The sequence below is a fragment of the Vulpes vulpes genome, chromosome 15, assembly GCF_048418805.1.
Source record: "Vulpes vulpes isolate BD-2025 chromosome 15, VulVul3, whole genome shotgun sequence".
Lineage (NCBI taxonomy): Eukaryota > Metazoa > Chordata > Mammalia > Carnivora > Canidae > Vulpes > Vulpes vulpes.
The window spans coordinates 75,672,098-75,685,644 of NC_132794.1; the positions used below are offsets into that span (position 1 = coordinate 75,672,098).

Here is a 13,547-nt window from a genome sequence, read left to right on the forward strand (position 1 = left end):
CTGGTCCCCTACAGCAGAGGCCACCTGCCGCATGGCTCAGTTATCAGGTTAGGACAGCCAGGTGAGCCCAGAAACCTGCTCGGGGCCCCTTTCTCAGCCCCATTCTTAGAGAAGTGGGCAGCCCTGAAGCAAGACGACTCTTGCCTCCAAGGAGGCCTCCGTCTTAACCTGCCTTGTAGATGGGAAATGGCAGCCTTCACAGCTTAGACTGGATGGGATATTGATTTTGGGAAGGATCGGAGGCCTTTGCTGTCTCCTGCCCACATGATGGCAACCACCTCTGCACCCCATCCATCCTTGCGTCCCATCCGGAAGGCCTCGCGAGTCCTCCTGGGGACGTGGGCCTGTGATGGACGGTGCCATGTGGGGAACCCGGAGGGAAGGGAGGAGCCATCCTGGCCCTCCAGGGGCGAGGGGGGCTGCTGGGAGCCAGGCCCCCTGAGATGCCAACTCTCTGCCTTTCCCTCCACCTTCGAGCTTGAGCCAGTGCTGGAGGCCACTTGTCCCTGCTCCTAATCCCTGTCTTTGTGTTGAGTCGCATTTGAAGGTGGGTTTCCCCGCACTCTCCAAGCCACACATCTGTGAAGTCCTGGTTGTTGTTTTGAATATGCGGGAGAATAAACACATACCCAGGAGAATACAAGCCTTTGTCCGTTCACGCCTAGGCTCCCCTTGAGCCTGCATTCACGGTGGCACGTATCCCACACTTGGAGAGCGCTGAAGAGATGGGCGCCTCTTGGCAACAGCTCAGAAAGGGATTCGGGGCCTCATCTGAGAGGTGGGGGAAACCAGTGCCAGGCAGGGAGCTCAGCCCGGGCCGCACAGCTGGCACGCAGGAGAGCGGCTCCGTGGCCTGCCTCCTTGGCCTTCCAGCCCCAGGCCTGTTGGCAGGACCTTGCCAAGGAGATGGAGCCGCTAGTGCCCTCCCCCCACTCATGGGAAGTTGCCCTTGGAGAACCTTTGGTGAAGAAAAGAACCAGGAGAGGTGGAGAGGAGGGGGTGGTGGGTGGGTGGGTCCTTGGGAACCAGCACTGAGAGCTCAGGCCCCAGGAGAGGGCCCCTGCCCCCTACTGCTCTGGCCGCACCCTCTCTAGGGTGGGCCTCAGGCCTGCCTCCGGGCAGGTGCTGGCTGGATGCCGCTGCGTGCCAGGCCGCGTGGCCTTCTCTGTTTACCTCCTCCTGGACCAGGCAGGAGCACCAGTATCCCCATTTTATGAAGAAGGGAAGTGAGGTTCAGAGACTTGATCATCCCAAGGTCATAGAGCCAATGGGTGGGGAGGCATAACCTTCAACTTGGGGCCAGAGACCCCCCATTCCCAGGTCCCACCTGGCCCAGCTGGTGGCATGTGAGTGTGTGTATGTGTGTGTGGGGGCTGCTGACCGCCTGGCAGGTGCAGTCAGACCCATCTGTGCGCCTGGCCTCCCACTGCCCCTCGATCTGCCCCCGTGGCCTGGCTCTGGCTGACGGCTCATCTCCTCTTTTTCCTACAGCCTCCTGTGCCCACAGGCCCTGAGGCTCCCATGCCGGCAGGGCAGAGAGGGCGACTGAGTCAAATCCAGGCTGACCCCAGCCCACTTGTGTTCCCCAAACGCCTGCCTGACCGGAGGTAAGAGGCCGCTGCAGGGACCAGGGCCGATTGGGGGTAGCATGGGCCTTGGCGGCAGGTGCGGGCCCCGGGGAGAGGCTGTAGGGAGGCCACGGAAGAGCAGTCTTTCTGGGGGTGCCCCCCCCCCCCCGCCCCTTGTGAAGCGAGGGCTGGGAGGTTCAATGTGGCAGTGCCGCCTTCCGCTGGCCCTTGCTACGGCGAGGCTCTGACAGCAGGTCAGAGGCTGGGGATGTTCATGCGCCGGCTGTTGGGTTCCCGTGTGGTGTGGGAGGTCACTGGTGGTGAGCCGGGGGGCTCTGTCCTTGCTACTGTCACGTCGTGGCCAGATGTGTGCATGACTGAAGGGGAGAGGGGACGTGTCGATGGAGACAGTCAGGGGCCAAGAAGCTGTCAAGAGACGTTGGCATGGACTCCAACGTGCGCAGCGTAGCAGAGCTCCCGCCGGAGTCGCCTGCAGATCCGACGCCGTCGGGCGGGGTCAGGCTCACAGGTGTGTCCGTGTGCCGAGGACGGGCAGCCAGGTGACCTTGGCTGTGTGTGAGCGGAGATTGGCCTGTTGGACTGTAGCATGCGGAGCGGGACTCCCAGAATGCGGGGGGCGATGGGCCCTCTCCCGTGTCCCACGTGGGGCAAGTACCGAAGAAGCGGTGGATGGGCAAGGAGGGGGACCTGGCGTGCTCCTGACTTGTCTTCTGGCTGGCTCGTGACCTTGGACGAGTGACTTCTCCTTATCTGAGCCAACCCACTGTTCTTGACAGGCTTCTGGGACCAGGCGAAGGCCGTGGAGGGACTTTGCTAACTAGAAGGAGCCCCAGGGAAGGCTGGGGCATGTTGGATGGAGCGTCGTTGCCATTTTCAGGGGAAGCCCCCTCGAAGGCTCCGCGGGGCAGTGGGCCTCAAGCCCCTTCTCCTGAAGGACTAGGTGGCGGTTCTGGTGCGGCCGAGGCTCAACCTACCCTGTCCTGCCACCCGGGAAGCTGGTGGGGTGTGGCGGGGAGCAGATGGCTGGGTTTCCTTCTGGACTCCGGGCCTTGCTTTGAAGTCCAGTTATCTCTATCAGAATATTCCTGCTAATCAGTCAGTTCTGGGTGGGTTGAACAGCTAATTAGCCCCTCTGCTTTAACCTGTAATTACTGCCAGGAGCCCGGGAGCGGGGATGTGGCCAGGGTTATCTGCAAGGCCGCCAAGGGCGGTAGGAGGGCTGTGGGCAGGGGCGGCGGAGAGGCGGGGAGGCTGGGCCCTACCCGCAGGCTCATCAGGGGCCACAGCACTGCTCGGGGGGACTGTACCGGGCAGTGGGAATCCCAGCGGGCAGGGGTGGATGCGGGAGGTAAAGTGGGGTGCAGGCTGCTGCCTCAGCGGAACTGGGGGGCTTAGCGGAGGGCCTGCTGGGGCTGAGCACTGAAGGCTAATGGATTCTTTTAAAATGTTCTATTTTTCCGGTTATAAAACAAACAAACAAACAAAAAACCAAGAGCATGTGTTTTCTATAGAAAACATGAGCATTTGGGTGTTTTGCATGTCAGTCTTTTACCAAATATGTACTTATGACATAATTAGGATCAGATTGTACTTACTATGTCCTATCTTGCTTTTTGTCCTTAATACCACACCAGGAGCGTTTTCCCATCATGAAATGCTCATCTGTAATGTGATTTTTGAGGGCAGCATAATGTTCCAGCCTGTGCGCGGCTGTTGCGGGTGTGACTATTCCGCTACGTATTTTGATTGTTTCCGGTCGTGTGTCATTACAGAGCACCTGCTGGGGCAGGATGATGTGCGTGAAGTTGGGTTGGGCAGAAAGGTTGGGGAGGAGGCCCGGGCTCAGCAAAGGTGCAGAGGTGGGGGGGTTCGGGGGACTTGAGCAGGGCCACGGCTGGGAGGGCACCTCTGACGTGCGCCGAGGGGCTGGCACCGGACCCAGCAGAGCTCCAAGCACCAGAGGAGGCCAGGGTTTGCCTTGCTGCCTCCTGCCTCTCGTGCCCATGCCCCTGTCGTCTCCTCCATGCCCCTGTGATTGGGGCGGCGGCGGGGGCGGGCAGGATGGGCAAGGTCGAGGGGCCCAGATGCCGCGGCCTGGACTTCCCGCCCACTGGTTGGATCAGGGCATTGAAATCAAGCCCTCTGTCTCTGGTGAGCCCTGCCTGGTCTCTGTCCTGCAGGAAGGACGCACACACCTTCTGAATGTTTAATGACGCCGGAATCCGAGAGCCTCCCTCGGTCCCCTGAGCCTAACTAACCCTCAGTGGGAAGTGGGGGATGGCCCCTGACCCTGGGGGGCCAGGGAGGGAGGCTGGGCCTGGGGTGCCGCTTTCGGGAGGCTTCTCTTACCTCCGGGCCCATCCCCAGGACTCCAGAGTAGACAAAATTAAAAAAAAAAAAAAAAAAAAAACCTGTAATAAGCCAATACTTCCCATAAGGGAGTAATAAGTGTCATGGGGAAAAATAGAGCAGAACCCGGGAGTGGGCAAGCGGCAGCCGTCCTCTGCAGGGTGCTCAGAAGAGGCGCGTCCGCTGAGGTACCCCTGAGCAGAGGCCCGGGAGAGCGGCTGGCCCTGGGCTGCAGGCAGCCTGTGGTGAGGAGGGCTGAGAAATAGGGCTTATAGGGCCTCGAGTTAGTATGGACGGCGAGAGCTTGGCTGAGGCTACCACTCACTGGCTCGCGGGGGAAAGGCTGGGGAGGCCCCAGCGTTGCCCAGAGAGAGCCAACGGGCCAGGCCTGGGGGGCGGAGTGGCTGGTTGGGGCAGCCTGAGGATGGGCTGCGGCTGGGAGGGATCAGGGCCAGGGAGCAGGGCGGGTTGGGCAGCCTTTGACCGAGCTAAGCAACGAGGGCCAAGGATGGGTTTGAGGGGTGACGAAGAGTGGTGCTCCGAGGCGGTTCGCTCGAGATGCGGGCACCCGGGCGGCCGCACACATGGGCACGTAAGGCTGCGGCTGGGCTGGGCTGGGCTGGGTGTGTGACAGAGGGAGTCGGTGGTGCTCTGGGGGTGTCGGAAAGCTCCTGAGGCTGGACCAGGTCTCAAACGGGGGCCTCAGGGCTTAGGGTGGATCCAGCACACCCCCCCCATGGGGTGCCCCTTACTCCAGGCCTGCGGACAAGCTCTCCAGAATGACCCACCCGGAGAAACTGCCACCAGCTCCCCTCCCAGCGACTCCTCCCAAATGGCCTAAAGGTTGGCACCCTCGTTCGTGACACTTTTCTGGCCACTGCGGGCAGGGACTGAGGTGCTGATACTGGACCCAAGCCTGTCACCATCAGCCAAGTCCCACGCCTTCCAGAACGCCGCCCCAGCTCTCCTGCCCACTTGGGCCCCTTTGAATGCCTGTTGGTGCCTTCACCTCGTGCACTACCCTGTCATTTGGCTGTCATCGTCCCCCCCTTGTCTTGATCTTTGCTCTTCTCATCCTCTCCTGCCTCAGTCCTGCCCGAGGACTGCCCCCGCCCCATGCTCATTACCAGAGTTCTTCCCAAATGGAATCCTGCTCCACGCCTGGAGCTCTCTGGGCCAGGGCCCCCAGCCTGGCTCTGCATCAGGACCACCCAGGGGTGTCATTAAAGGGACCTCCCTGGGGGCCCATCAGGGCCTTCTGATACAGAGTCGCTGGGGGAACCTGGGAACCCGGGAACCTGGATAGTCAATAAGCCTCACGGTCACTTCTGAGGGCCAGCCAGGTTGGGATGTGCCAGCCCAAGCCAGACTCAGGCGGGGGGCGTGCAGGTGGCCCGGGAGCATGGCCTCTGACCGATCCTTGCAGTCTTGCAGGGATGGGGACCTCATTCTGTCCAGGCCAGCCCGGGCCCTGGAGGCAGCTCTGCTGTGGACATAGCCCCTCCTTGTGAACCAGCCTCCCCCAAGCCTCTGTGGGTGGGTCTCGGCTCCACATGGGGCAGGAGCTGTTTGGCACTCAGAAGCTCTCCTTTCCTACTCCCAGGGCCCCGGGGGTGGGGTGGACTTGCCAAACTGTGGGGACTCAGGCGATGTCTGTGGCTTGATGGAGGGCTCACCTCCCACCACCTTCACCTGCCGGGAGCAGCTCCCGCTGTGTTCACACCGAGGTCGCGGCCCCACGCCTGGCTCTCTGTGCACCTCTGCGGACCTAGCCATCACCATGGGTGTTTCAGGGCACGTTCCTCGTCTCATCCTTATCACGGCTGGGTGGAAGGTGGATGCTGGCATCCTGTTGATTCTAACAGGCACTCATCGGGCACCCGCTGTGCGCCGAGCGGTGTGCTGGGGAGGACGGGAACCCACTGTGGTGTAGGGAAGGCGGGGCCCGTCCAGAGCCCCACTGCTGCGGTGGGCCTGGGTCAGCACAAGAGCCCAGGTAGGTCTGTGCCGCAGGTTGCTAGGTCTGGTGCACAAAGTCCCACACACGGGTGGGGCCTGCACAGAAATTTGTCGTCTCCGGGTCTGGGAGGCTGGAAGTCAGAAAGCATGGTGTCTGCAGGGCCATGCGGGAAGGACTCGTCCGTGGCCTAGATGGCCGTCTTTCCTGTGTCTCGCCCTAGCATCTTCCTTCTGTGTGGGTCTTGAGTCTTGTCCACATCTCCTTTTATTTTTAAAGGGCACAAAGCCATCTGAGATTAAGGGTCCACCCTACTCTGCTGTAGGCTCACCCTAATTAATTAATTACACCTGCAATGACCCAGTTTCCAGATAAGCTCACATCCTGAGACACTGGGGTTTAGAAATTCAGCGTGTAAATGGGGGCAGGGTGGGGGGACACACGATTCAACTCATAAGGGTGTGCAGGTGGCCTGGGATTTCCACAGCGTGACCGCAGTGGGCCAGGCAGCCGTGGCCGTGGTGAGCATCTCCGGCCACGGGGTGAGGTGTGCCAGGGGAGGTCAAGGCTGCCCCAAGCTGCCAGGGACACAGAGGGGGAGTTTCCCACATCAGGACCAGGACCAAGGCTCCTTGAGGTTTATTTCAGCTCAGGATGGGGACCCAGGCACTTGGCTCCTGTGTGTGCCTCCAGCAAGTCTGTCCCTGTGCACTCCGGCTGGAAGGCAGGTATACACAGTCGGGGCTGGGAGGAAGTCCCCGGCCTCTGCATCCCCTGGCTGGGTGACCTGGGCCAGTTGCTTTCCTCGCTGGGCCTCAGTCTACCTGATTGAAAGGGGACCCATCTTACCTGTCCGACTTTGTCACCAGCCTCTGGTGAGGCTTGAAGGAGAGGATGGATAGGAAGGTGCTTTGCTTTTGTTCATTTTCATTTGTTGACTCTGTAGGCTTTTAATTAAGTATAGCTCCTCGCTAGGCCCGGTGCTGTCACAGGGACACAGAGATGAGGTGGTCACCCTCCTGGCCCTCGAGGAGCTCACAGGCCATGGGTGGGGCAGGCGGGCAAAGGTCGAAGACCTTCGACCGAGTCCAAGCTCTGCCTCCTGCAAAAGATGTGAGTTCAGGCTGTTTACTTAAGCTTTCTGGGCCTTAGTCTTTTCGTCGGCAAATTGGGAATAAGAATAGCATCCGCCTTGTGTGGAAGCAGTAGCCGGGTACACGTGAGGGTCTGGCACGTAGTAAATACTCGGTAAACGTCTTTCTGAGTCATCAGCTACAGGGACAGTGTGATGAAGGGTGGTAGTGGGGGTCTGAGGGGCTGTGCGGAGAGTCCTGGGCTCTGGGCACTCAGCAGACGTTGCCCCCTGCGGGCCCCGTCATCCTGCTGACCCTTTAGCCGTCTGCCACCCTGTCCTCGGAGTACGGGGTGGTGAGAGGGATGTGGGGCAGGTGGGCCCCAAGGGGGAGCTTCCGGGCCTTCTGACAGTCATGCTGGGGGTCTGGGGGTCTGAGCGGGTAGAGGGGGTGGCCCCTGGCGTGCCCTGCAGTCCTGGAAGGGGCACCGGGGTACTTGGTACTTTCGCTAGCCTTTGTGTTCAGTCCACAGGTTTCGGGGAGAGAAGATGGTGGGGAAGCCAAATTAAAATTCCTCTTTGAGAAGTGAACAACTTCCCAATTAAAGGATTCTTATTTGCGAGATGCCTCGGAGGCCTTTTCAATCAAGAGGCTCTTCTGAGTAAGAGAAGGGCTTGAGCTGGGTTTGGAGAGGCGGGTGGAGCCTGAGCTCAGCGAGGAAAGGGTCTGGATGCCAAAGATGCCGAAGATGCCGGGAGCAGTGGCCCTGGGGCGGGGGGTGCGTCGGGTGAGGCTATAGCTCCTTCTGCTCTGCAGTGGGGTGGGGGTTGGCAGGGGGAGGCAGAGGCCAGGCACCTGTCTCTTCTTGAAGCCCCTCAGCCCCAAGCCCCCAGTGCCCTCCACCGGGACCCCTTCGGCTTCCTCCGCCGATCCCGTGCCTTGCTCCCTAGCCAGGTGGAGCTGGGAGGAGGCTCGGGTCCAGAATGGTCCATGTGGACCCAACCTTATGCGCAGGGGCCGCCACATGGGGGTAGAGTCCTCCTGGCTTCTGGGACCACAGGTTCCCTAGGGCCTGTGCCAAGGCTGCTGCCCCGATCTGGGCTTTCCGGGTGACATCTTGGCTGTGTGCTGCTGGGTGGGCGTGTCCCCTGGCCTTTCAGCCTGGCACCCCACCCAACCTGCCCTGCTGGCGTCCTGGGCGGGGCTGAGTGTGTGGTGGGAGTCCCAGGAGGGGAGCATCCTCAGATCCTGCCAGCCTCAGGCCGCCTGGCTTACCTGAACGCCTCGGATGTTGGAGGCAGCTGTTGCCCGAACCCCGTTGCAGATGAGGGAGCAGAGGCTCAGCAAAGTGAGGTGGCCCCTCGACACAGAGGCGTCCTCGCTCAACAGGGCTGGCCTTCCCGGGTGTCTGGGGACCAACCTTCCAGGACACTGAGCAGAGGAGCTGCGGGCAACATTGGGTGAGGCCTCCCCTCGGCAGGGTGGTCGGGCCTCCCCCCAGCCCCAGAGGGTCTGCCCCAGGAGTCTCCAAGGTCATTTGAGGAGACCTGCCTCCACGGCTCTGCTGTCCGGGCGGCGCGGAGGGCGGCCGGAGTGTTTTCAGCCCACACCTGCCGTCCCCCTCCCCCGCGTGTCCTACTTTCTGAGAGCTGCTGCGGCGAGGCTGTCTGCACATACCCAGAACTGTGAGAGCCAGGCCCCCGGGAAGGGGCAGCCGGCCCCGTAGGGGCTCCCTGGAGCCCTGGGTCTGGGTAGTAATTGGGAGAGAGTGATGCTCTGGGTGGGGACGGGGCGGGCCCCCGGGGAGACTGGGGTGGATGCTGCAGACCTCACAGGGGCTGTCCCGGTCCTGCCCTCGGACCAGCCGGCAGCTGGCTCAGTTCTAGCCCCGCCACGTACTGCCTGTGTGTCCCCGAGCAGGTGACATGCCTCTCTGGACCTCAGGTTCCCCCTGGGTGGCATAGACGACAGTGCAGCAGAGGTGGCGAGGGGCACAGAGGACCGGTGGGCCACCGGTGTGGAATGTGGATCTGTGGGCTTTGTGTGGACACCTTTTGGTGGGGCTGGTTCACTTCTCTTTGCTTTCGTGTAACAGGCGGAACGATGCCCTTCTCACGGGGGTGTGTCCTCCATCAGTGGGGATCCTCTGTGCCCTTCCCCCTGGATCACTCGATGAGCCCATTCTTGGAGTACCCGGTGGGCTTCGCCTGGACTTGGTGGCCGCAGAGTGAGTAGGTGACACAGTCCCTGCTTTTAGGTAGCAAAGTTAGAGCACCCAAGGAAAGGGAGACAAGAGCTGGGGAAGTCAGGGAGGGCTTCCCGGAGGAGGCCAGACCTTAACGTTCAGGAGGATTCGGGAAGCAGGTGGGGCAGGCAGGACTATAGAGACACACGTGGTGGTGGTGGGGGGTGTGAGCGAAGAGCACGCAGCAGCACAGGGCAGGTTGTGAGCTTCTGAGAGGCACGGGAGGGCATCTAGGTCAAGGCCCAGAGAGCCCCCCAGTCCTGGAGCCCTGGTGTGGGAGGGGGGTGGGGAGTTGTCTCTCGGGGAGGCTCAGAGTTGAGGGTGTGTGCAGGTGTCACCAGCACTGGGGTCTGCAGTCCCGGCTCCCTGGACAGGAGACGTGCGTCCTCCATGGAGCCGGTGGCCCCCGCTGGGCCCCACAGACCTGTGGACTGCACAGGGAGCCTTCCAGCCGCAGGCCTGCTCTGGCCTCCTCGTCACCGTCACTGTCACCGAGGGAGGCTTTAAAATCTCAGCCTCGAATTAAAGCCTATGAGTGCTTCAAAACAATAAAAAATTTCCCTAATAAAAGAGGAGGCGCACTCAGGCATGTCCTAAATGAATAGAGTGAGTTGGGGATTAATCCAGGATGTATGGGAGGGCGCCCAGCCGGGAAGAGCGTGCGGTGGAGATTGTAACAAATTGTTTGCTCGCAAGAGAAATAATTCTTAATGTGCGCCAGCTGTAAGCGGAAGGCACCTTGGCCGCTCCTTAGCTGAGGTCCTGAGCGGTCCTGCTAGGGCGGCCTTACCCCCAGGCCTGTGCACCTGCAGGGACGACCTCCCAGCCCCACGGCCCCAGGAGCCAGTTGATGCGGAGGTGGGCAGCTGGTGAGGCCTTCGAGCTCCTACCCCAGGGCCTTTGAACGGGTGGGAGGGGCTAAATAGTCTCTTCACAGAGTTACCTGCCAGAGCTGGGGCAAGTGCTTTCTCCCCAGAGGCCTGGCCTTGGGCCCTTGGTGGCGGGCAGCGCTGCTCTCCCCAGCCAGTTCTCCCAGCCTCCTCCCTTTGTGCCCAACCTGGTGGGGGCGGGGGGCGAAGCCAGTCCACGCTCTGGAACATCCCCTCTGAGGTGCAGGCCATGGAGACCTGGGTTGCACTTCCCACCCCGGGCTGTGGTGCGGCCCGCGCAGGGACAGGAGCACCCGGGCACCCAGGCCACGCCGGAGGCTTAGGTCTTCCCCAGCTTCCCCACCCCCGTCCCCCATTTCCGAGAGCACAGGCTCACCACCCCCCCCGCGGTGGCCCTAGGAAGCCGCCCTGCACCACCCCGTCAGGCGGCCACGGGGACAGGCCAGGTGAGTGGTGCAGGCTGTGGGGCCCACCTCTGGGCCTTGGGGTCCCTGGAACTGGCTCCTGAAGTTGTTTAGAGGAAGGGGCCTGGGTCTTGGGTGCGGCTCTGCAGGGCTCGTGTGCACCTGCTCCCTTGCAGCTCGAGGCGGGGGCGGGAGGCACTGGGCAGGGGGCGCCCCGGCCCCCCTCACCAGCTGCTGCCTCAGAGCCCACCTGCCCATTCGGTCCTCACTGTCCCGCTCTTCGCCTCCTGCGCGTTAAGGGGACACGTCCCGAGCGCGGGGTGCTGCCCCAGGTCCTGGACTGGCACACGCGCCGCCTCTGCCATCGGGGCGGGGGGGCTCTGCTCTCGTGGGAGTGATGGTGAGCGGGGGCCGCAGATGCGTCGGATGAGGTCAGACTGCGATGAAACTGGGGGGCCAGGGCCCGAGCTAGGGAGTGGCTGGGGGGCTGAGTGGCTTTGGAGCAGGAGGCGTCCAGGTGGGTCTTTCAAAGAAGAGGTGACACTGGAGCCGAGACCTCAAGTCTGAGAACAGCATTCTGGGCGGGGAACAGGTGGACAGGGGGCGGGGGCGCGGCAGGGGGCAGGGGGCAGGGCCGGACGGCCTGGGTTGTCGGAGGGTGTCAGAGGCGCCTCCGGGGGGTGTCAGGGGCCTGGGGAGGCCTGGACAGAGCTAAGCAGGAGCCCGCCGGGAGCCATTCGTGCTCTTGGCCCGCGGCCACGCGGGACAGCGAAGTAGCGCCGGTGGCAGGGACCGCGGGGCCGTGGCCGTAGCGCAGGAGAGCCTGGGTCAGGCCGGAGTGGCTGCCGGGCGGTGAGACGGGGCTGGGTGGGTAGACGGGGCCGAGGGCCTGGCCAGAGCCGCAGCACGGGTGGGGGCACCCGGTCCCAAGTGGGGAACCAGTGCCAGGCCGCCAGGGGTGCGCACTCCCTGGGCCAGCGCGGAGCCCCCCGTGCCTGGCGAAGCTCCCCTGGCCCCGCTCGCCCCCGTCCAGGCCGCAGGCTCGGTGCTGACCCGCTGGGAGGAGACGCTCAGCTCGGCCCGGGGGCACGGGGCCCGGGGAGCCCGCACCGTCTCCCGCTGATGCCCCGCGTGTGCGTGTGCGTGTGCGTGTGGGGGGGACACGCACGTGCGCGCCCGTGAGCATGCGCGGTGTGTCAGGCCCATTAACAAACAGAGAAATAAATTAACAAGTATTCAACCCACCAAATGTTCCTTCTGTTCTGTATAATAGAGCACGGGAACATAATTTTCCCCTGGAGCAAATTGCTACAGCTGAACCTGCGCCTCATTTTCCTCTAAAAACTGCTTAAAATTCTGGAATGCGTGTTGATTCCGGGTCCTTTCCTTTTCTGCCTCCTGTCCCCACCCCCCGCTGCTTTCCTTGCCTTTCCGTCCCCGTAGGGGGGCCTGGGGCACGGGGTCCAGGACTTGGGGTGTGCTGAGCTGGAGTGAAATGCCCAGGGGCCCCGAGCGGCCCGCCAAGCCCCGCCAAGCCCCGTGGGGCTTGCTGAGTGACTTTGTGATGCCGCTGCCCTTTCTGGGCTTCAGAGTCCCCCCCGGAGAGTGGGTGTGAGCACGCCCGCCATCCCCGTGGACACACCTTGTGGTGCACAGGGTGCCGTGTAAACGCGAGCCACCTCGTCCTGACGATGCCACCCACATTCAGGGAGCGGGTGCCCCCCTTGCCCTCTTGCCAGGCATTTCTTTTGAGCCTTTGGATTTGGGGACTCTGGCCCCACTTCTGAAATCCTCCAGGGCACTTCTAATTTTCTTAAAGCAAATTAATTTTAATCCACTTTAATTAAATGTCTTATAAAAATGTATGTGTATTTATAGCCCTTCTCTGTCTGTGTATCCGAATCATCTCTGTCCTTCAGAGCCCGGCCCAGGCCTCCACGTGCAGGCAGGGTGGGAACCGGGGGTGGGGGGCACCCCTGCACGCTGCCTTCTGGCTGCTTGGGCCACCAGACGATGATGACGACGACGACGACGACGACGCTGAGTTCCCTTTCTTGGTGGCGGGAAGGGGAAGCTGGGAGCCTGTGCTCAGGAGCCATGAAATTCCAACTTCTGGGGATGCCCGGGGGGGGGGGGGGGGGCTCAGCGGCGGAGCGTCTGCCTTCAGCTCAGGGGGTGACCCCAGGGTCCTGGGATCGAGTCCCACCTCCCCCGAGTCCCCGCAGGGAGCCTGCTTCTCCCTCTGCCTGTGTCTCTGCCTCTCTTTGTGTTTCTCATGAATAAATAAATAAAATCTTAAAAAAAAAAATTCCAACCTCCCACCCCGTCTCTGAGAGTCTGGCGATGCTTCATGGAAGATGCAAGGTTCCATCCGTCCTGCAGCCACCCCTGTGTGGCCGGGGGAGGCTAAGCTGTGGCTGGGGCCCGGTGTGTGGCCGCGGTTCCAGCTGGCCGGGGTCTGGCCTGTCTCAGCCATAGCACAGCCCCTGACTGCCTCCTCCAGGAAGCTCCCCTTGACTTCACCGTGTCTTAGCTTGCCTGGCCGCTTTTGCGAAATACCACGGCCTGGGAGGCGTCGCATCGGCCCTTGGGGTCTCGCGGCTCCGGAGGCTGGAGGTCGGACACGGGGGTGCACGGGGTGCCGGCGGTCGGCTTCCGACGAGCCCTCTTTCTGGCTAGCGGGGGCTGCTTCTGTGTGCCCGCGGGACGGAGAAGGACAGAGACGAAGACGTGTTTCTGCCATCCTGTCTTTGTACGATGCTGATCTTCTCAGACGGGGACTTGCTCTCACGGCCTCCTCTATCTTTGATTATTTCCTTTCTCCAGACACAGTCATGTTGGGGGTTAGGGGTTCAGCGTATGAACTTCGGGGGCCCCAGAGCGGTCCCCAAGGCTGTCTCTGCTCTCCTGTCCCCTTGGGATTGGTTGTGGGAGGTAGGGGACCCTCCCGACGTCCTCACCTGCCACAGCCTTGCTTCAGTGGCCCACCCCTGCTCAGCCCCGCTGGCCCTGCTCTCCCAGACCCTTTGACCCTGGCCCT

The 13,547-nt window shown here is 62.2% G+C and overlaps 1 protein-coding gene across 18 annotated transcripts in view; it reads left to right on the plus strand.

Annotated features, from left to right (window-relative positions):
- LINGO1 (leucine rich repeat and Ig domain containing 1) overlaps nt 1-13,547 on the plus strand; it is a 175,379-nt gene that overhangs the window by 19,133 nt on the left and 142,699 nt on the right. For 14 of the 18 annotated variants that reach the window (XM_072739115.1, XM_072739129.1, XM_072739119.1 and 11 more), the window contains one exon: nt 1,492-1,607. The exons of 2 other annotated variants lie outside the window; for them this stretch is intronic. The gene's annotated coding sequence lies outside the window, so the exon portion shown is untranslated. Of the gene's footprint in view, nt 1-1,491; nt 1,608-8,180; nt 8,429-9,063; nt 9,196-13,547 lie in introns of those variants that run through there. 2 more of the 18 variants (XM_072739133.1, XM_072739124.1) reach the window with 2 other exon arrangements.